The sequence below is a fragment of the Lonchura striata genome, chromosome 3 (genome assembly GCF_050655825.1).
Source record: "Lonchura striata isolate lonStrDom1 chromosome 3, ASM5065582v1, whole genome shotgun sequence".
NCBI lineage: Eukaryota > Metazoa > Chordata > Aves > Passeriformes > Estrildidae > Lonchura > Lonchura striata.
The window spans coordinates 55281035-55302289 of NC_140705.1; the positions used below are offsets into that span (position 1 = coordinate 55281035).

At 40.2% G+C, this 21255-nt stretch overlaps 1 protein-coding gene across 23 annotated transcripts in view; it reads left to right on the top strand.

Moving 5' to 3' along the window:
• Nucleotides 1-8398: 8398 nt before the first annotated feature.
• The window catches only part of EYA4 (EYA transcriptional coactivator and phosphatase 4), a 143036-nt gene continuing 130179 nt past the window's right edge, over nt 8399-21255 (top strand). For 4 of the 23 annotated variants that reach the window (XM_085575195.1, XM_085575194.1, XM_085575205.1 and 1 more), the window contains exon 1: nt 8399-8742. The gene's annotated coding sequence lies outside the window, so the exon portion shown is untranslated. The other 19 variants (XM_085575224.1, XM_085575204.1, XM_085575209.1 and 16 more) reach the window with 14 other exon arrangements.

A 21255-nucleotide genomic window follows, 5' to 3' on the forward strand; every position in this document is an offset into this window, starting at 1 on the left:
AAAACCCTCACCACATTTCTACTTACGGAGACTGAGAAAATTAATTTTTTCTGATGGGGGAAATCTACCCCTTCTATAGGTATGTCTATCTCAATAGGTAAATAACTAGCAGGTATGTCAGGGCAATATTGCTTTGCTTTTCAAGATTGTTCTATTTGACAATAATTGTTGAAATAAGCCCCTTTTTGTGATAATCCTTCCTTGCAGAAAGTATTAATTACTTCAGCAGTATGGCTCACTTTTAGAAATCTTGTTTCCCATTATTTGGAGCTGTATGCATGATACCAAACAGGGCATGTAAAAAGGGTCCTGAGCAAGCTTACTACCTCACTTGCCCTCTCTTAATCTATTCCTCCTGAAAGTCTTTCATCACAACAAGACTTTTTGGATCTTTCAAACAGGTGAAGGCAAATTTGACATAAGAACATTCCTGACTTTCTCCTGGCACTCTGACATAGAAGTTACCACTGACATAGAATGTTACCATTCATTTTCAGAAGTGAAGGCTCCAGGAAGGAACGAGAGAAAACATGTCTGTCCCATCATCTGTAACCAGGTGGATGAAGAAGGAGCTCCAGCTCTGGTTGCCCTCCTTCTTATCAGTTCATCAAAGTAATTTCATCTCTGATTTTGCATAACTAACTCCATGTTTACACAACTGAAAAACCATCTACTCTTGCTGCCAACTATGGCACTGCCATATATTAGCTCCTACACTTTTAGAGCGAAGCCATGATACCATAGATCTGAGCATCATTAACTGTGGTTTATATTACCTAAGATATGAACGTATTTATTAATTAATTCCCACCCCCAAATCAGCAATATTAAATTCCATTCATAGTGCAATTATTTTTAAAGTTGTTGCCTGTTTTCAAAAGCAAAACTTAAGGAAAATTGTTACATTCTAAAAAAAGGATAATATTATTAATAGGTGGAGGGGGAGGACTGCTATCTGCTATAAGGATTTTACTATTTGTCTGCTAAGGTTGAGTAAATTGCCTATAAATTATTCAGTCTTCACAAGCTCTGAGCAGTAAAACTGTGATTACACTTTGCACACTATGTACCTCTAACATCCAATCTGAAGCTAATTTATTAACAACTACTCTTGCATAAACAATCCATGAAGAAACCTGACTTGTTTTCACTTGTTATTGATGATCTTTCAAAACTCAGAAATTGCCTCCTCTTCAATTTCCTACTGAACTCTTAGGTAATCACCTCATCAATAGTTCTCAACAAAAATAATTGTTTCCAGAACAAAGCTTTCCCAGAATTTAGGCTTCCTTTAAGCTGGTCCCTCTCAGAGCTTCAAAAGTGTGAATAATGAAAATGTGTATTTAAAAAAAAAAAAAATCTTAGAATGTGACTTTTACAGAGTCAGAAGTGAAGAAAAGTTTTCCCAGAACAGGATATGGGGCAGTGAAAATGAAACACAGATCTTTTAGGATATGTGTTTCGGTTTTTCTTTTGTTTTTTACCGTGAAGTTCAATCTTCCGTTGCATTTACACGGGAGTACAGGTCATTCAAATGCTAATAAGGCACTCACATTCACAGCCAGTCCCAAGAGTAGTCAGCTAATGGAATAGGTGAGGAAGAGAACTTTGTATGCCTTTTAATGAAGTGGTGTGCTATAGGGCAAGGAGTGGAGATTTACACTAACTGCTTTGTTCTCATCTGAGGTCCACTTCCCTAGCATCCATTCCCCCACTCTCTCTTTCTCCCTGTAGTAGCAAATATATTCTGAAACCAGAGCTGAAGTAGCCACTTGTAGGTCTCAGAACAACTTAGAGCTGTTGCAAAACCTACACCATTTGGTTTTAATTACTTTAAAAAATGCTAAGTATTTTTTACTAGGAAAAGAAGAATATAATGGGAAGGGTGCGGAAGGATAAAGGTTCGAGAGAGCATATTTACCTTGATGAACCTCTGCCTTCTGTTTTAAGCTACTCAGGACTGCTTTGGAGACTTGTCAAAAGCATCCTTTTCCTTCCCCAGAACAGTTGCTGCCCAAAGGCAAACTAATGGTGAGAAATATGTACCATTGCATCAATTCTCGATCACACACAGCCATCTATCTGACAAGCTCTTTTAGCCCAAAAACTGAGAAGGCACATAAACTCTACTTGTCCAATTTGGGAAAATTGGCTAAGTGCTGCTCAGGTAGCTCTCACAGCTCTGGATGTATCAACATTGTTAAGTTATCTGAAACAAAGTTATTATGGCCTTACGTAATTTCTTGGTTAGAATTAGGAGCTGCTGGTTTAGAAAGTACATTGAATAATTAGCCACTTTTCCACTGAAAGACTGTTCCCTCATCTGTGCAGTCCAGTAGCTGCAGTAGAAATGCTCCCACAAAGCCTACAGATATACCTAAAGGCATGTTCCAGTTAATACTAGAACTGAAGTGCTTCTTTACATCAACTTCAATCAGTGGAGTACCATGCCAGAGGAAATTATATTAGTAACTTCTTTTGTGTGGTTTACATGGGGCTAGCTGGTAAAATCCCCATGGCAGAGACTGTGCCTACCTCTGCATTTACCAAGTGCAGTAAGGATATCCCAACAGAATATATAAATTATGAGTAAATGTTAATAAGTAACCAAATGTAAATATAATAACTACATTAATAACTACTAATATATTACATAAACAGACTAGACCTATTAGAAGAATGCAGAAACATGAACATTACTGATTCATTCAGAGTATACTTATTACTTCACTTCCAGGACAAAACAAACTTTCCACTTTTTCCAGTGTCCAAACTTTCCTCTTGCTGGATATGTTAAGATTTCAATGCATAAAGAATTATTTAATAAGAAGTGCAACATCAGGATTAACTGACAGACATGTACAAAACAGACCTCTACAACTTCTGTTTAAATGCCCTTAAAATAACTTGAACACTTTATTTCTAATTTATATATCTGAGATTCAGGATGAGGTGCTCATAGAAACCAGCACCTAAAGAGTCTGGTCAGGAGTATCCCAATGCAAGAAAACATTGCAATACTTGCTATAAAGGAAGGGTAATTGCCCCTGAATGCTGTGTCTGGCTTTCTGCCTACTACTATTCTGACAGTGCTGCAAATGAACTAGCAGTTTAAATCCATAAATGCTTATAGATTATACTGGAGCTGTAACTTACACGTTCAGAAATGTCTGAAGTCTTTGAACAGAACATTTTAACAGGAGAAAGGAACTTGTACTTTGAAATAAAACAGGTTTTCTGAAAATAGTCTTTGACATTAATTTTTTTGAATCTCTGCTTTTCATTTTATAGTTTTTCTCTGTTTCCTTTCTTTATTGCACACCACCTGCAAATAAACAAGTGAAATTGCCTGAGCTTCATTTACTCTTATGCTACTAGGAGAATTGAATTCAATCATGCTTCTGGAAGTAACAAAATTATTTTTAGTGTAATGGCAATATATAATGTCATTTGTAGCACCATTTGGCAATGACACTTAACTTCTATAAAACATGTTAAAAAACTTTTGCGAATCATTTCTTGCTGACTATATGTTATTATATTATAATGCAATACAGCAACAACATGATGTTATAATGTAGTAAAAAGGTCTTGGTATGAATCTGTATTTGAGTTTATTGCATAACAAGCTCTATCCCGCTGACAAGGACACTGATGAATGCTTCGTTATTGGTTTCACTGGAAAGCTCAACATGCCTGAAAGTTGACTAACGCACACAAACAATTACTTACCCAGACCATTTCTGATCAATGACAGTAAAATGAAGTCTCTGGTTTATGCTACCTGTATACATAATCAAAAACCATTTTCAAAATGCAGAGTTTTACATCTTGCAGATGTTGAAGCTGCTTTAAATATATTTTTAGTAATATTACGGTGGCCATCTCAGAGTTATTCCATTGAAGAATCTTGTAAATGGATAAAAATAACCAGAGAGAAGATTTAAAAGATGGCAAAAATTCCTAGAAGTAATCAGAAGTGAGGAAAGTACATCTAACATAAAACTGATTAAAAAAACAAATTCAAGGGAATTACACTAAGCAGCAGCATAAACATTTAATGGTACAGCTTAAAATGTTCACATTTTTATAAATCATCCAAGGATTGCTCTTCATTTTATTTGTAATGAAATGAAATCTGAAACAAGTTTCTACAGCCAGAATAAACACGGATAGATGTGGGGCACACCCTCAGTCCTCCCACCGTGCCAGAGGCTCTGGAGGTGAGGTAATGCCAGCCCTGACATTTCTCCTGCCTCCCCAACAACCTGACCCGATGTTGTCTCTGGAACACATCTGAGAGTCACTTTCAGGCTACATCTGCACAAGGAAATTTTCTGAAGATTGTTCTTCTGACCTAAGGCCCTCTGTCAGAGCAGTGTTTCTGTAAGGCCAAAATTCTCATTATCAGCTCTCTCATTCTTCAGCATAGGATGGGTGCCTGGACTAGTCAAAGAACCAGGAATGGTGCTTGACCCATACCACAATCTGAACTGGATCAGGGCATTTTTAGGAGAATGCTAACTGGTGAGAAGTAAGCTAACAGATCCATGTGCTAACCCTGACCAGTGCAGACATACGTTTTGTATCCTACAATGATCAGGGAACACAGGGATCATCAAACAAAATTGTATGGCCCAACATTTTCCCTGGGTCAGCTACATAGATTACATAAATGAATCTTCATTAAACTTCCATGAAACATGATGGAAAGATATATTGCAGGAAGCAGAGTGGCTGTCTCCAAGGAAAGAAAAAAAGATCCTGGTGAAATGGCAGGATACAAATTAAGATTATCAAACGCACCTCATTCCGCATGCACAGGCAGCTGAAACAATGCAGATTTTTCTTTGCACTTAGCCAGCTTCCTTTGAAGCAAGATTTAGAGACAAAACTTGCACTAATTTCAGTGAGGCCTTTGTCTGTGTACGGTGTGCAGAACAGAGCCCTCTCCTGGTAAGCACTGAAGATAATTGAGGACATCCCTGGCACCGTATTTGGCACTGTCTGCAGCACATATCTCTGCGATGAAGTATTGAATGTAGGCACTCAAAATAAAATATTAGAAAAGCTCAGCTATTTGGAGCCATGGAACCTTATGATTGAGGTCAGATTTGTTTGGATTAAAAAATATATGAAAATCTAAGTAACACTGAAATGATGGCATAATTGAAAACTGAAACCAAAAAATAGGTTATATAACATACTTAAAGGCACAGTTGGCATTTCAAGATCACAATGACTAGCCAGTTATAACCTGTTTTTGAACCCACAGCTGAACCCTGCATGTCAAATTACTGAAAAGGGTGGGTCACCTTCTTTTTAGACCTGAAATCTGATAACCAGGTCAAAAGAACCCCCATTCATTCTTTCTTTTTATGACTATAAAGCCATGAAGTACCAATAATAACCTTAAGTATATAGATCAACACTCTTTGCCTAATTAACATGCTTTTGGATTTCATACTTGAACCTGAAAACAAGAAACCATATTTCAAAGCCCTACTTTTGCAAAACAAAATTTGCAACAGGTACCTTATCTGATGCAGGACATGGTAGGCACTTGAATAAATCATAATAATGATCCATTGCCAAAATAGTGTCTCTCTGTCATTAGCTTTTCTCAGAGTATCTTTACTATAATGCCTTTGCATAAAGAGCAACAGAACCTTGTCACTGAGATAAAATGCAAAAGAATATTGGTTTAATTTTAAAATTATTTATTAATATTCCAAACTCCATATTTCTTTTAGCACCATATGCAAACATGATTCTCTGAAGTCACACTACTTATAGCTGTAACCTCACTAGATTTCACAAGGTAAGTAGGGTTGGGTCTGTAGTATTTGCATGGAAGACTTCCAAGGAAATTCCAGGTTACTCTATGAAATGGTATTTGTGCAGTGTGGTATACTTCTGCTGATGCAGTACTGAACCAGCAGAAAGAATATGATCACAAGTGCTGTCTTTAATTAAGAGGTAAAACCAAGGATACTGAGCACTTGTGGACATTAAACACCCTGTGGGAGTTTTTGCCAGTGTAGGAGTGCCCAGCCAAATACCAGTCTAGATAATAACATCCTGCCTACTTGCATTCCCATGTTGCTTTAAATGGATAAGGCATTATTCTTCTATCGTGGTGTAAAAGTGGATCCTGCAGTTTGTTAGTGCAGTTAGTGGAGTCCTTTGTTAGGACTATTTCAAGCACGACCTTCTCAATGGTCATACAAAATCATTTATGTGAACCCATGCGCTTTATTGCATTTTGGATTTGCCGCCTTCTGAAATCACTTCCACTGAGCTCATGGGAATTTACTTCATCCTAAAGGCATAGATTTAACAGAAATCACTGTTTAATTACTGCCTGTGAGTCATACTTGCAATAAATCTCTGCAAAAAAAAAAAAAGTCTGATTATCAGATCAGTTTCTGTAGGAATCCCTTCAGTACATGCGACACTCAGTTTCGGTGTGACCCTGCCTGCTCTCACCAAAACCAGCAGCAAAAGTGCAGCATATTTCAACAGCATCAAGACCAGGATCCTTACTGGGAGATTTGCCTTGGGACCATACCATGTACCAGCAGTGCAGGCCTCCCACACCTCCTCAATTTGAAGCAAGTTACATTGAACAAAGATATAGATAATCTTTTCAAGTCAACTATACATTTTAAGAGAGAGAACAGCAAATGGTTAAGAGCTTGCTTTAGAGTGATAGGTCCAACAAAACAACCAAAGTTACTACAGGACTGTTCCCCACAACAGGAATTCACTTCATTGAAGTGGAAGGAAACCAGACTTCACAAAACCTTCATTACCATGTTTGAGTACCTCACAACAGACCACCGAGCTGCCACTCACCCAAGTCCCCTGGAAAGGAAGGAGTTGTTAGCATGTTTCCCCAGAGAAGGAGCCTGTTAGCAAGATGGGTGCTGGCATTGGTCACAACTTAGTCTATGGCAGGGTTGTCAATCATAATTATTCCAACAAAACTGAGTTTTCTCCCCTTCCAGTTACGCTCTAAACTCTTATTTTCAAAATTAATTTCCTATTTCTGGCTTGTCCTACACTATGTCAATTTGAAGGCTGGCTTTTGGACGCTCTTTTAGTTTAAAAGTTTTTCTAGCTGTATTTGTGTAGGTCAAAAGAGTTTTCCAAGTCTGTTCTCTTTCTGAGTGGCGAGTCTCCCAGGATAGCAAATACAAGGTTTTTATAGACTTGTTTTCATGAAGCCATCTGAAATCTGAAATTATTTAGGAGAAAGACTACCATGTTTGTAGAATTCATTGAATGCAATTTATGAAATTCAAAGGCTTGAGTAAAGTTAAGTAGCTTTAAATAGTATCACCAAATGCAAATTGAGAAAACAGAAGGCAGGTAGAAAATAATTTTCACAAATTGATACTTTTTTACCCCTCATTTCATGTGACTTGCTGACCTCAAAAGCTTATAACATTCATGACTTATGAAGCCCAAGACTTTTCTCTCATATCTCTCTCCAAATATAGGGCCTAAATGTTGCCTCCTCTTTTAAATCTTTTACTTAGACCCTTTGGATAGTGAAGTTAACTTGAGAGAGAAGGAGGGTGATGCAACTGGTTGAACCAGAGCCACTCAATCCACTCAGTGAAACTAGTCAGAAGATAATACAAGCTGAAGGGTAAGAGTATGAAATGTGACTAAGCAATTAGGGATTTTCTTCCACTTCCCCACACAATGGAGCAAAGAGGACCAAATGAAGCTGCTGAATTTCTTGCAGAGTGTTCAGTTTAAGAGCAGGAAAGGACTTTGCCTTCATCCATACTGGTCAGCTTGAGAGAAAGGAGAAAAATGTATCCTATAAAAGGGTATGGCAACCAGTCCTGTCGCGTAGTACTTGATCATACTTGATCATTCAAACTCAGGATTACTTTAGTGTTGGTTTCTTCTAGAAATAAACAAAGGGAAAAAATGAAGTACAGACTTCATTACCTGTACTCTGGCAGATTGGCATTAATCAATCCTACCCTTCAGGGCCCCCTTCTTTGCTCCCATCACTACTAACTGCAGATGTCAGGGAGTGGCAAAGGCAAAAGGTGCAGGCCCCGGGCTGCGATGCCGAGGGCCGCGGGAGGGACACTGGAGCTGACTGGCGGCCGGGTGAGCCGGCGGTCCGTGCCCGCCGCGGTGTTCCGAGCCCGGGGCAGGGCAGTGCCGGCCAGCTGAGCGGGGCAGCGGCGGGTGGGCAGCGGGGCTGCCGTGCCGAGAGGGGCCGGCACAGGGAGCAGCCCTGCGGCAGCTCCCAGCACAAGTGCGGAGCGGCGCCCCGGGGCTGCGCTGGCTCCCGGCTCCTCGCCCCTTACCTCCGCTCTCGCGGGACGGCCTTTTTGGGCGGGAGGGCGGGAGCGGGTTACCTTTCCTTAGGGAAGTCCCGTCCCTTGACGGGGAGACTTTTTACGTTCCGGTGCGTGAGAGGCAACTAGTTGCATTCACTGAAGAGCGAGGAGTGTTTGGTTTCTCCCGCACCAGCCTCCTCCTCCATCTACCCCCCCACCCCCGCCCCGAATTTCTCCTCCCGTTTTGCTCCGCGTTGATCTTTATTTGTGTGTGGAGAAAGGGGTGGGGGGGACGACTTGTAGGGGGGATGTTCTGTTTTGGCCAGAGGAACAGTGCAAAAGGGGAGCCTCGGCTCGGAGAAGGTACGAGAATAAATAAATAAGGAGCGGCCTTAAAATAAAGGTAGCGGCATATCCCGGCAGCGAGAAGGTGAGTGTCTCTGACTTCCTCGTCCTTGCATCTCCCTCCCACCCCTTCTGCTCGGAGGTGGAGGAAACGGGTTCCCTGTCGCATGTGTCCGTGGAGGAGGTGTGTGCGTCTGCTTGTATTTAGCGTTTATTTAGCACTGTTTTCATGTCGGTTCGATGACAGCAACAACAACAACAAAAACAAAATTGCTGTAAAACAAATGTGAAACAAATGTGATGGGAGAGAGCAGCGGAGCCGTCCATCGCGGGACAAAGGCTAGCTTTTACCCCGGCCCCACGCTAGTTTAATTGCAAAAACCCAAACTGTTTTTCCGTGCGGACGGGCGACTTTTTCCACGCCCAGCCGGACTTTCTGCCTCTGTCCAGGTGATACTCCCTGCTGTTTTGCCCTCACCGCTCTTTGGCTGGGTGTTACCGGGGCTACTGGGGTAAGCCCCAAGACAGGAGCAAGCCGCGACGGCTGCTGTCGCATTGTTCCCCACTTGCGCCTCCCGCTCACTCCCGGTGCGGCGGAAACGGGGGGCCCGGGCTGCGCCCCGCGAGCAGCCGGGGGCTGCCGGCCCGCCTGGGATGGGCGACGGGGCTCAGCCGGCCGCCAGGTCGCTCTGCCGACCGCCTGCCCTTGCGAGGGCCGGCGGAGGAGCCAGCGGCGGCTTGACCGGAGGCTGTGAGGAAGCCACGTTTCTGGTGGCGGGGTCCCCTCCGGACAGAGCGGCATGAAAACACGTAGGGATGGCAGTCCCTTCCCGAAAACCCCGCTCCTCCAGAGAGGGTGCGGGCAGCGCGGGGTCGAGGCAGCCCGGCCGGGACGCGGGGGCACGGGCGGCTGCGGCAGAAGAGTCGCTCGGTCCCGCCGCCCTCCCTCGGCCCCGCGCTGCCCCGGCACCGACAGCGCTCGGGGGTCTCCGCTGCCCGCCTGCCCCGGGGCGGAGCGCTGCGGGCGTGCCCCGCTCGGGGTGCCGGCGGACGGGGCAGGCTGCCTCCCGCTGCCTCCTGGCCGGCAGCCGCTGCGGAGGCTCCGGCGGCCACTTTTTCCAGTGTCCAAAGGGATCGGGGACAGAGCTGCCCGTTGTTTTTGTTCCTCTCCGTTTCCTCTCCCTGAGGGATGTCTCTTGCCCTTCCCCTCCCCCTCCCCGGCTTGTTTTTCTTGTGGTTTAAAGACAAAACGTTGCATTTTCGGGTTGTCCCACCGCGCCCCCGCCCCCGCAGCGGTCTCCGCCGCCGGCGGACGGGGCATGGGGAAGCCCCGGGCGCGGGGGTCCCGCCGCCTTTTCCACTGGCGATGCGGGGACTTGTGTTTTGGTTAGAAAGCGTTTCCACGTGGGTAAGCCTTGCGTGTGCATGTGTGTTTGCGCGGGTGTGTGCGCGTACTTGATCCGCGAGGAGGTAACAGGATTCTCCGTGTTCAAAACCGGAGAGCTCTTAGCCGGTAATCTCCTTCTCCTGCTGTCATTACAGACACTTCCAAAGTCAGATACCCGCGGAGAACCGCCGGCTGCGTTTCACACGGCGGTTCTCCCCGAGCCGCGGGGGCTCCGCGCCGTGCCCGGCCGGACACGGGGCTGTCCGGGGAGCAGCCCCGCGGCGCCTTCCGCCGGGAAGGGAGAGAGGGATCCCACGGCATCGCCGCTGCCAATCGGTAGTTGGCATCTAAAGTTTCATTTACATTTATGAAACTGCCGCCCCGAGCCAAGCGGGCGCGGTGCTGCGGCCCCGTAGCCGCGGGCAGGGCTCGCAGCCGAGCACACGGAGGGACGCGCTCGGCTCGCGCGTGGCGCTGTGAAATAGCCGGTATTTACAAAAACCCCGGGACGCACGCTGTACCAGACAAGGGAGCGACTTGGCCGGTTCCAGTTTAAGTATGAAGTCATGCTAGAACAGTAAGGAACCGGTATTTACAGTTTTCTGAGTTTTGTTTTACGTGTTTCATTTGCGGAGGCTAGAAAGCGTATCTAAGATAAACTAATCAGCAGTTTAGATTTAGAGAGAGTTATAGAAAGAAGGCGTCTTTTCTGTTTGGTAAATAGGTCTCCTGGTCTGACCTCGGAGTTTGATGTTAGAAGCATGTACTTTGCAATAAAGCTCAGGCCTTATCTTTGTTTCATTTCCCTAACACTCAAAAGAAGTTTTGCAAAATTGCTGTGGGTTTGACTCTTCCCCTGGTATTTCCGAAAATGCTGTCAAATAACAAATGCTTGCATACTTGCAATATATATAATACTGTGAGTAAAGTAGAAATACAGACTGATATTTCTCTCTCTTCCCGGTGATTCTTTCTCTGTTTGACATCTAACATTAGCTGGGCTATGTCTGAAACAGCTTTTTGCTTTTTTTTTTTTTTTTTTAGCACAGTATTTTTTACCAAATGTTCTTCAACCAAATTTAATAGAAATGAAAGTGGAGTATGTTGACAATCTTTTATGTATCTTTGTTCGGATAATTTGTATACAGTTATTAATTGTTACATGTATATGATGGTACTGATAATAAATTTAGCTGAAGGTTACTCTTGCTGAATTTGTATTTATTACTGGCCTGAAAACACTTTGCAATATAAATTTATTCTGTGTGGATAATGTCAATGGAATAAATAAATCCTAAACAAAGACAGGGACATCAGACTGACAGACAGACATATGTCAAATTGCTCGAGTAATTTTAAAGCCTTTTGGAAGTTCACCACAAAACCAATGTATAAGCAATGTATTGAGTAGGGCACTAGTGCGTTTTCAGTTAGTTGCAATTCCCAGTTAAAATATTTCAAACAAGGCAACTGTAGAAATACAGCTATAGATAGTATCATGTGGCATATTTTTAGCATCTGATGCAAGTGTTAAAGTTTAACTCTTTAAACTTTAAGCAACTCTTTATGCAAGTCCTAGAATTAATGTTAAACACTGGCATTTGATGAGGGAAAGGTACCTGTCTGTTTCCTTGATGAACTGGTGGTATTGGACGATGTCGTGTGCAATCCTCCAGTGATAAAATTTAAACAGCATTTTACTCTCTTAAATACAAAAGTTACCACAGAAAGAAAAAAGAAATTCCTGGAATTTCTGTTAAATACTCTAGGACACAGCTATTAATTTTTTTCTGTGTTATCTTTTTCCTTCTTGAAAGTAGGGATTTTATGAACTCAGGGTAGAGCAGGTCTCTCTTTTTGTAAGGAGTATTTATTCAGCATACTTCTATATTGCAGCTGCTGATCATATTTCATAGAGCTGTTAAAGCACTTAAAACCTAAAATTAGGTACTGTCTGGTAGTAAATATTTCAAATCACTTCTTGAAGAAATGGGCTTAAAAAAGAGACATTTTGAAATATATCGTTGAGAAAAAGTAATCTTGCATTGCTTTTACTCAGTGCAATACCAATCTAAATCACTGATTTCAACACAGTGTACATTTTCGTTAGGTTTTCTTAATCTCCTGGATTTTTATTGTGATTTTATGCTGGCTTTATTTGATATCATAACCAGCTACTTTGCTCAAGATATGTTTATGATGGCAACGCTTGAATTAACAGGTGTCGAATTAACTTCTAACATACCTGTACTTCCAATGAGTATTCTTGTGATCCTAAGAACTGTAATGTAAGTTTCCTTGCTTCCTGGTGTGCATGTTTCTGGCTGTTAGTTGCAGAAGGTGTACATTTGCTTTTTTCAAAATTTTGAACGAGTTAATTTACAGATTAGTATTTTCCAACTTGGGGGTGGGGTTAGGTTTGTTTTTTAGCTGAGCAGAGGAATAGGTTTATTTGCTCACTGGTTTTCATTTTTGGTACTGTCAAGGTTTGCAGGAAAAAGACAGGGACATCATCCTGACAGACAGACATATGTCAAGTTGGTCAAGTATTTTTAAAGATTTTTGGAAGTTCACCACAAAACCAAGTCTGGTAGCAGCAACACTCAGATCTCTTTGCTTTTTCCTTTGTGCTTGAGAATCCAGTAGTATTTCTGCTATCTAATATATCTGTAATCTTCTTGACATTTTGTGTTAAAAAATCCCGGCGTTTATGGTATGCAACTGGAAGAAGAGTGTTGATATTCAGTCATTGATCTAGAGGTTTGTAAATACGCCTAATAAGTGCTATTTTTCTTTTTTGAATTTAAATATTTTGTAAATGTGTGTCCAACTTAACCTTTTTCTGTCATTGAAAAGCGCTAATTGATCTTGCTGACCCTGACATAATAGTATAGTTTGATATTTGAAACCTTTCAGCTTTGGCATGGCCTTTTTATCACCCCTGAGATTTCAGGGCATGGTTCTACTGAAGGTAGAAACTGCTTCTCTTTGGAAAATTAAATAAAAATGGTTATTAAAAATAAATTATGCTTTTTTAAAGTCAGTAGATGTTTTACCTATCAAAGCCTCAGGCTTGACAATATACATTAAAAACTTTCTGATTTACTTGTATGTATTAGGTGACATTTTAGACATTGCTATACAGAAATCAGATTTTTATGGAATAATTTTTGGCCAATTCCACTCTTCTGTGCTGCAGTGTTATTGAATCTGTCATTAAATCAGAAGTGGTTAAAGGAACTTGGACGTACTTTGCAATGCAAAAGCTCAGATAAGAAGAGTGCTCCTATGTCAAATAAATAATAAAATCTATTTGAAAAGGCAATAAAATTCACATTTTTAGTCTGCATTGTAGTTTGCAATGTTACCAGAAGGATTGCTTTTGGGATGTCTGTAATTTAGGACCTAAACGGCAAAAGCTATTTTAAAGAATTTTCTTATTTGTATCTCTAAGCCTGAAAAATGCATCAAATAGCTGACTGTCTTTTTGTTTTAACGTTAAACAGTGAAAACTACTTTGATGATTGATTATCCTATATTGAAATGTATCACTGGGCAGTCTCAGTCACAGGATTGTATAGGCTAGTCATTAGGCATTTGAGCAAAATGTCAAATGCTAATGGCTGTCTGTGGAATACTAAAGATTAGGCATTTTATTTTCAATTTGTTAAAAACTTCCTTATTTCTCCAAGGGAAGATTATAATGACTAGTGATTATATTCAGTGCTTCTCACTCCATAAGCCAGTGAGACTTTTTTGGTTTTAGGCTGTTAGGATTGGGTAGTAGACACTAAAGTTTTAGTTAGGGTGCAATTACCATGGATTTCAAAAGAAGTAGTTTGGAGGATTTCTATGCATAAATTAATTTGGAGGTCTATGTCCTTTTCCATAACTAAACAAATACTATTACAGTGACTTCTCATTGAGCAGCTGTCTGTAGAACTACAGCGGAGGGCAGTTCTGTTGGATGTAATTTAAATGCTGTCTCTGAAGAACTCAGTCTGCCTGGGCTGACTGAGAATACTCTCTTTGCACTAGGGTTGTGCTGGACTATAGAAAATTTGACTAATTTGGAGCAGAAAATTACAAAAAAGACCTCCCAAGGCAACCTGAAAAATATTCAGCTTTGATTTTTGGTTGATTTTTAATGATTTTTGCATAGGTGTTAGATTATTACTTATGTGATTTAGTTAGTATGCACTAGAATTTTTGGCAGCATTAAAATGAAATACTATTGTGGTGTGACCCCAGTATAAGCTCACATTCTCAGCAGTGTAAAAAATTACTGCTGCCACTTTTTTTTTTAATTGGATAGATCAGTGAGTAGCTAGTTCTGCTCTTGACATATATATAATTAAACCACAAAAAGCTACATTAAAATACCATGAAAGGTCTGATTTAGACCATAAAAGTGAAAGAAACACAGAGCTGAGTTTGCAATTTTTCAAATAATTCTCCTCTATGACTATGTGTATATAACTACTGAAATCAATGCTAGTGCATGAGGTAATTGGAAACTTAACTTGATGTTTTGTGCCAGATCCTTAGCTGTTGCAAATTGGAGTAGGAACGCTGAAATTACCGGAGTGGTCTCACATTATGCCAGTTGAGTATCTAGTCCTCTATTCTTAGTTCAGTCTGCTCTTTTGGTGGGTTATTTCAATATACATTGTATGTGTGAGATCACATGCACAGAGATCTTGCAATACTTAGTTAAATAAAAAAGAGTTAAGTATAAATGTCCAAATTATATATTTTTTTCTTCCATTTCAAGGCATTTTCATACTCTTATGTTCAAACTTCTTTTTTGTAACATTTTCTAAATGACCATAGAAATGCCTTTTCCAGTAAATGTACTTTTGAAAATGATGCAGTTAGAAATATTGCTAATTGTCTGTATACTTTTAATTCTGTTAGGGCAACTTTGTTACTCAAAGAAATGAGTAATTAGGTTGTGCTTGTTCAGGGACATTTCATGAATGCTAAGGCTATTTGATGAAAGTCATGAACTCCATGTTAAATCTCATCTGGATGTTTCTTTTTATTTATATCCCTAGAACATCACAGAAAATGAAGTTTACCTTAGTCCCAAGAGAGAGCAGCTAAACCAGCTTCTGTACACTTCAGTTTATGCATCCTGACATCATGCTGCATATGAGGTCTTTCTTCCAACTCTTCCATGTGTCCCAGCATAGATGTGGTCTGACAAAACCAGGCACAGCTCAGGGAGTTTATGCACATTTCCTCTGCCAAATTCTAGCAATGCAACTCAGACTCAACCTAGCATTTCTGTTCTGGTCTTCTTAGCACAGACAACTGTGAAGTTGGGAACTAATAAGGCTGAATGATATAGAAGGTTTTACAAATGCAGTGATTATATTCTGGGATAGGGTCTTGAAAATAGCATTTCTTGTTACCCCAGGGCAAGATTTAGACTGTGGTAGGTTTTCCAAAGAGGAAGATGAAAGTACTTTTCCACTCAGCCACCTATTTTTATGTTTATTATAATGTGGCATGGTAGAAGGCTCTAATATAATGTTCAAATTAATTTTTTTCAGTTAATTGCACCTTCAGAGAAGCAATTTTTGTGTTCAAAGTACCATCTGAATCCTGTGCTCACTGTGCAGCAGTATGTCTAGGAGTTATCTGCAACCTGAGGTGTTTCAGCTGAAAAAGCTAGATAATGTGTTTCCTCGTAATTTCTGGTATCCAGTTAGCTATGTTTCAGCTTGTTTTCCAATTTTCTGACTGATAGTATGATTTCTTCAAGGGCTAGATGAGCAGTCAAATTTTTGGCAGAAAACAAATGAAACAGAAGACTTTGCTCCCTGGTAGTTGTGAAACTGCCCAGCTTTTTGGAGGAAGTCCAGGACTGGAACAACAGCTTGTGAGATGCTGTCAAATCAGGACTAAGTCTAAAATAGTTTGATTGTAAGGTCTGTTGGAAGAGATCCAGCATTTTGCTCTGTTTTTACATCATTATCTAGGAGTATTGGTTCATATAAGCATCAATAGCAGAAACCTCATGTGTGACTAACCCTATCTGAAGTCCTACATCCTTCTGTTTTCCTGCAGTAGAGGACAGAAAAGTGTGAAGCCATGGTTTCACATTTAGTGGCAGCGCTTCTAAAGCGGCCCCTTAACCCACCTCTGCTGGCCACTCGTTTAAGTTGGATCCACTCTTGCTGTGGTTCACAAGCAGCTGTGCTGGCAGCGAGGCAAAGGTCGGAATGAGTGGCAGCACCCGAGCTGCTGAGCCTGGCAGCGGTGCTGCAGAAATAGCTGCAGAACCACAGTCTCCGTTACCTAATCTGCCACCTCTATTAACTGAAGTGCAGGGTCAAGTCTGTGGGATAGATGGAATTTTTCAGAATGAAAACATTGTCTACAAAAATGATCCCTTGGTCTTTAATCAAACGGTTGTGTTGATGCAGGGATTTTTGACTAAAATCGAAGTAGCTGCAAATAATTGGCAGATACACGTGCAAGTTAAAACAATAGGGAAAGTACTGGGGCCTTTGGAGGGGACAGCTACGATTTTCTTGAAGGAAGTTCAGACGTGATACCAGATGACAGAACTTTTCCAGATCTGTGCACTGCTGTCCAATAGCTGGGCTTGCAGGGAACAGGCGGAGCATAGCTCCACTAGAAGTAGGACGTCACTGCCAAGCGCTGCAGCGCTCGTGACAGGCTGCATTCTTTTATCACTATTCCCGGGGAAAGAAGTGCAATAATTTCTCAGAAGTGGCCATTACGTAGCTGTCACTGTAGACAAGTGCTTAATTTATGTCAACTATTTTTTATTAGTCTCCACTGTCACAAAGTATTAACTTACAGGCTATCATGTTCCAAATGCCTTTTTTTATGTTGTTCCCATATAACACTGAAATATGGGTACTATACTGCATCATAGGTTTATGAACACTCAAGCAAGCCAAACCAGTGATATTGTTTTTGATGTGAGTACAAGTTTGAGTTCCAAAGATAAGTGTAGTGATGTAATAAAGTTCTGTAAGTCTGTCTAGAGTTGACATGACTTTTTGATTAATAAAGTTGAAGGATACAAAATTAACTTGGCACAAATGAAATGGATTAAACAGCAAACCAAAGCATAGATTTCACAAATAGTTACTTGTTAACGAGTCTTTAAAAAGCATGTTATTATAAAGGGTTTTTCAGGGGGCAATCATAAAATCAAAACCTATTTATTATTTTACCAGTGACACCAAGATTAGTAAATTCTACCAGAAGTAATACCCTTGGTTAGAACAATTGCTGATCTAATAAAAGATATTTTTCTTCTTACAAACTTCCTTATACTTGTGTAGTTAGACTGTAATGCCTAAAGTACTTCTACTACAAAGACTGAGGGATGGGAAAATAATGAGGAGAGCAGATTGATGCGAGTAATCTGGCTCATTGAGCAAACTGAGAGCAAGCAAACTGTATGTACTTCACTACAAGCCAGCAGTTTATTTAAAAAAAACCCACAAAACAAAAAATGGAGGTCATAGAAAATGATAATGATGGTATTGTAACTGAAAAAAAGGTGTAGTAACTTAAACTAAGTACTCAGCAGGGTAAGAGGGGTTATATTAACTGTGCAGGTAGTATAGGTGCAGCTACTACTGCAAAGCTGTACCCTTTCTTAGCTTTAGAAAGGAAGCTTTAAAAAATCGGACGTTTCAGATTTAAGACCAGAATAGTAATTAAACATTGAAAAATGTTTCTTCCAGGGAATTAACAAATTTTAGTTGACCAAAGGAGAATGTAACATAGTTTGATTACAGCTAATAAATATCTAAACTAGGAAATGTGGTAAAGGTTGTATTGTCAAAGCAGTTGTTTCAGTTAAAATCTGAGAATACCTGTTTTTTACAATCATGTTGTGTTGCACACTTACTGCTGGCTCAGAGTAAAAGAGATTTGCCTCTAGGATTGCAAGCTGTTCCATGGATGTCACAACATTTCAGTGCCTATGAGGACTGCTGATGGGCTAGGAGCTGAAATGAGTGCAGACAGCTCATGTGAGAATCAGCAGCATAAAAATGTAGATTACACAGGACATCTGGTGTGGGATTTTGCATTTTCTTTGTGTTGGACAAAGGTAGTAGATAGAAAATTTTCTACTTTCAGTCATTGTGTTTTGATGGTTTCAGTTTTTCTTGATGGCTGGGGTGCAGCAGTGTTAGTTTTGCTGAGTAATAATTATTCTCTTCTGTCAGAAAGCACCTGAGCTGCATGCTGGCACCAGAAGGAGTTCCGTATTCTGTGACAGTTCTGCATTCACACTTTTTGTTTTCCATTTCTAATGGAATGAAAAAATAACAGTTTCTAAAATGCAATATTTAGGAGTTACTGTCAATTTAGTTAAGAAAAACATTTCATTTCTTCTACCAAACTGGAACCAAAGTACCCAGGTTTCTTCTCAGTGAGTTTACTTTGTATTTCTTTCTGACATTTCCAAATGTTCCATTCAAGAATTTCATGTGAGACGCTTGGCAGTAACAGGAATAGCAGCTGCTGAGCAATGACTCTCACACCTAAAAAGGATGGGCATGCTGCAAACTTTGTCCTTCATCAGGATGTTTCTAGTATGCCTAGCAAGTATTTGAACTTCAACAGTAACTCTGATTGCATCCTCATACTGCTGAATGCACTCCACAAACTGTGGCATGATTTTTCAAGCAGGTAGGATGAATAGATAGGATGCTGTCAGCTTTCATGATACCATGTGGCTGGATTTTTCTATTAAGATTTTCAGCCTTGTGAAACTGCTCTGCTTTTACCTTGTGTATATGCTCATTTTTAGGCTCTCCTAAATTCTAAAATGTTTCTCTTTAAAAAATAACCTTTATTGTTATTTTATGCTTATTTTGTGTTACAAGCTTTTTGAGGGTTTTTTAATGTGTAAAAGGTAAATTAGACATGTTTTTAGGGAAAGGGAATAAGAAATAATTAATATTTTCAAGTTGACAGTGTGTCTTTAAATATTCTGGCTATAAGTATAGCATTTTTATTTCTGTTGTCAATGGCTTGTTTATAAATAACTGAAATGTTTTCTTTGGTTTGTTCACAGCCATTTTCTACATAAAAGAGAAGAAAATTGTCATAGAAGTTAAGCAAAATACGCAGTGTATTAAAAACCAAAATCATTCTCCCTAAAAAAAATCTAGTTGTTTAAAACATTGAAATGGGCAACTAATAGGAAATAAACCAACTATTTAAACCAAAAAATTTAAAAGAGTATGCTTCTATATGTAGCATCTCTGCATTACTTGTTTGGGTTTTGTTTCTTTTCCCTGGGAACCACTTTTATTTTCTCTTTATTTTTAGGGGAACACAGAGGGATTCTAGATTAGATTAGTTTATAAATTGAGGCCAGAAACAGTATCAGCATTTGTTTTATTCATTTCTCTCTGGAAAATTCTGTAATTGGAATTTGGAATGAGATAGATGAAGTCTGTGTAGCTGCATGTCTTATCTATATAAGAGTGAAGAAATGTCCCCAAGCATCGGTGGATTTGTAGCTCTGGTCTCAATCTTAGTAACTTTACAGTGTGTTGTAGATTGCCAGGATAAGGGAGGTATTGTTGAGGTTAAAATTCTGTATTCTGAAATTCTCAAAGTTAGTTCTTATTCATTACACAGGTATGGGATGGGAGGGGTAGGAAGGATAAGGAAATCAGTTTTAGTCATATTTGGGGACCTGTAAAGATGGAACCCAGAGCTGCAAATGATAAATGCTGCACCAACTTGTTCTTTTACAAAACTAAAGTAAATGAGATCCAGTGCTTCCAGTTGTTTGCCATTTGCCAGGAAGTCTTTCTGGTTTCCCCTTTTTCATTCGTTGTTGTATGATGGTAGAACCAGCAGGCAGATCTGACAGACCCTTTCTGTTTCTTACCTCGTTCACATACCTAATTGATGCAGGGACATCATGGTCTGCTATTTTGTCTGGTACCAAATGGTTTTGTGGTGCTGTGTCTCGTTTCTAAGTCAGAAGTACCTGATGCAGAGTGGCAATCTTAATTTTTCTTGAATAAAATATCCATAAATGCTACACAAGCAATGCCACCCTTCAGCAAACAGTTCAAGGAAGCAAATTACACTAAGCTGACAATTATATAAATATTCATTGAAGACTATGCAGAATTTGCAAGACTGTATCTTACAAATGTATATTGACTTGCATGAAAGTCAAAAATTTGATTTGAATTTTGAGTTTTCAGTGTATGTTTGGTGGCATGAATCTTGTCTGTTTTGATTACTGTATTTAATGTCTGGCATGAATTCATGTGCTCAGAAAGGAAGATGGAAAAAACAAATTATGTCACAGTTACAGATTTATTTTTTTTCAGGAGAGGGAGAATGTAAAAGGAAACTAGTTGGGCTTAGAACTGTAAATGTGTGGTGGATGTTGAAGATCCCATTCGTCTTCTTAACATGCATTCTAATCCAAGATCTGAAAATAAATGTTGTGTTAGCAGGAACAAACAATATTTCATTTCCAACAGGGATTGTAGCAAGACCCTAAATCTCATGTCTGACATTGCATCTTGAAGCTTATTGGTTTCTGAAAGACACTTTCTATATACATTAGAATATACACCATTTACCTACCCAGCTTAAACATATGCATGTTCTTATGTACATCCATGCTGGATATGTGCTGGGATGAGGACACTGAATGGATCCTACTGCGCAGCCCCCTCCACATAACTTGTACACTGTCACCCAAGGATTTACTATGAAAATGAGGGCTATTGGTACAGAAAGCAGCTGGGTGGGTCCATTTGCTTTTCAGCTCATCCTGGAAATTCCTCCTGTATTTCTTCCCTGTTCGCAACAGTGTATGAGGCTAAAATTGGATATTCATCTGTGTTAAATTGCATGAGTTCTTCTGTGAAATCCCAGCATAATTAATATTATTCAAAATAAGGAGTAATCTACTTTCTTTATTTGAGCAATGGATCTGCAAATGCAAATCTATGTAGGCAGGTGCTCAGCAGAACACAAAACCCAGAGAAGATTCTTTCATTCCATCAGGGCTTGCTGGAAATGCTTGAAGCTAAAATTGGTGGCACATGATGTTATGGCTTGCTGTCCTCTCCACTGCATACCGAGGGCTCTGGGTGAGGAAGGAGCTAGCTCTGTTTTTTGGAAGCCATTAATATAGAAGTGGGAACTGGATGTCCTGCAAAGGCTTCC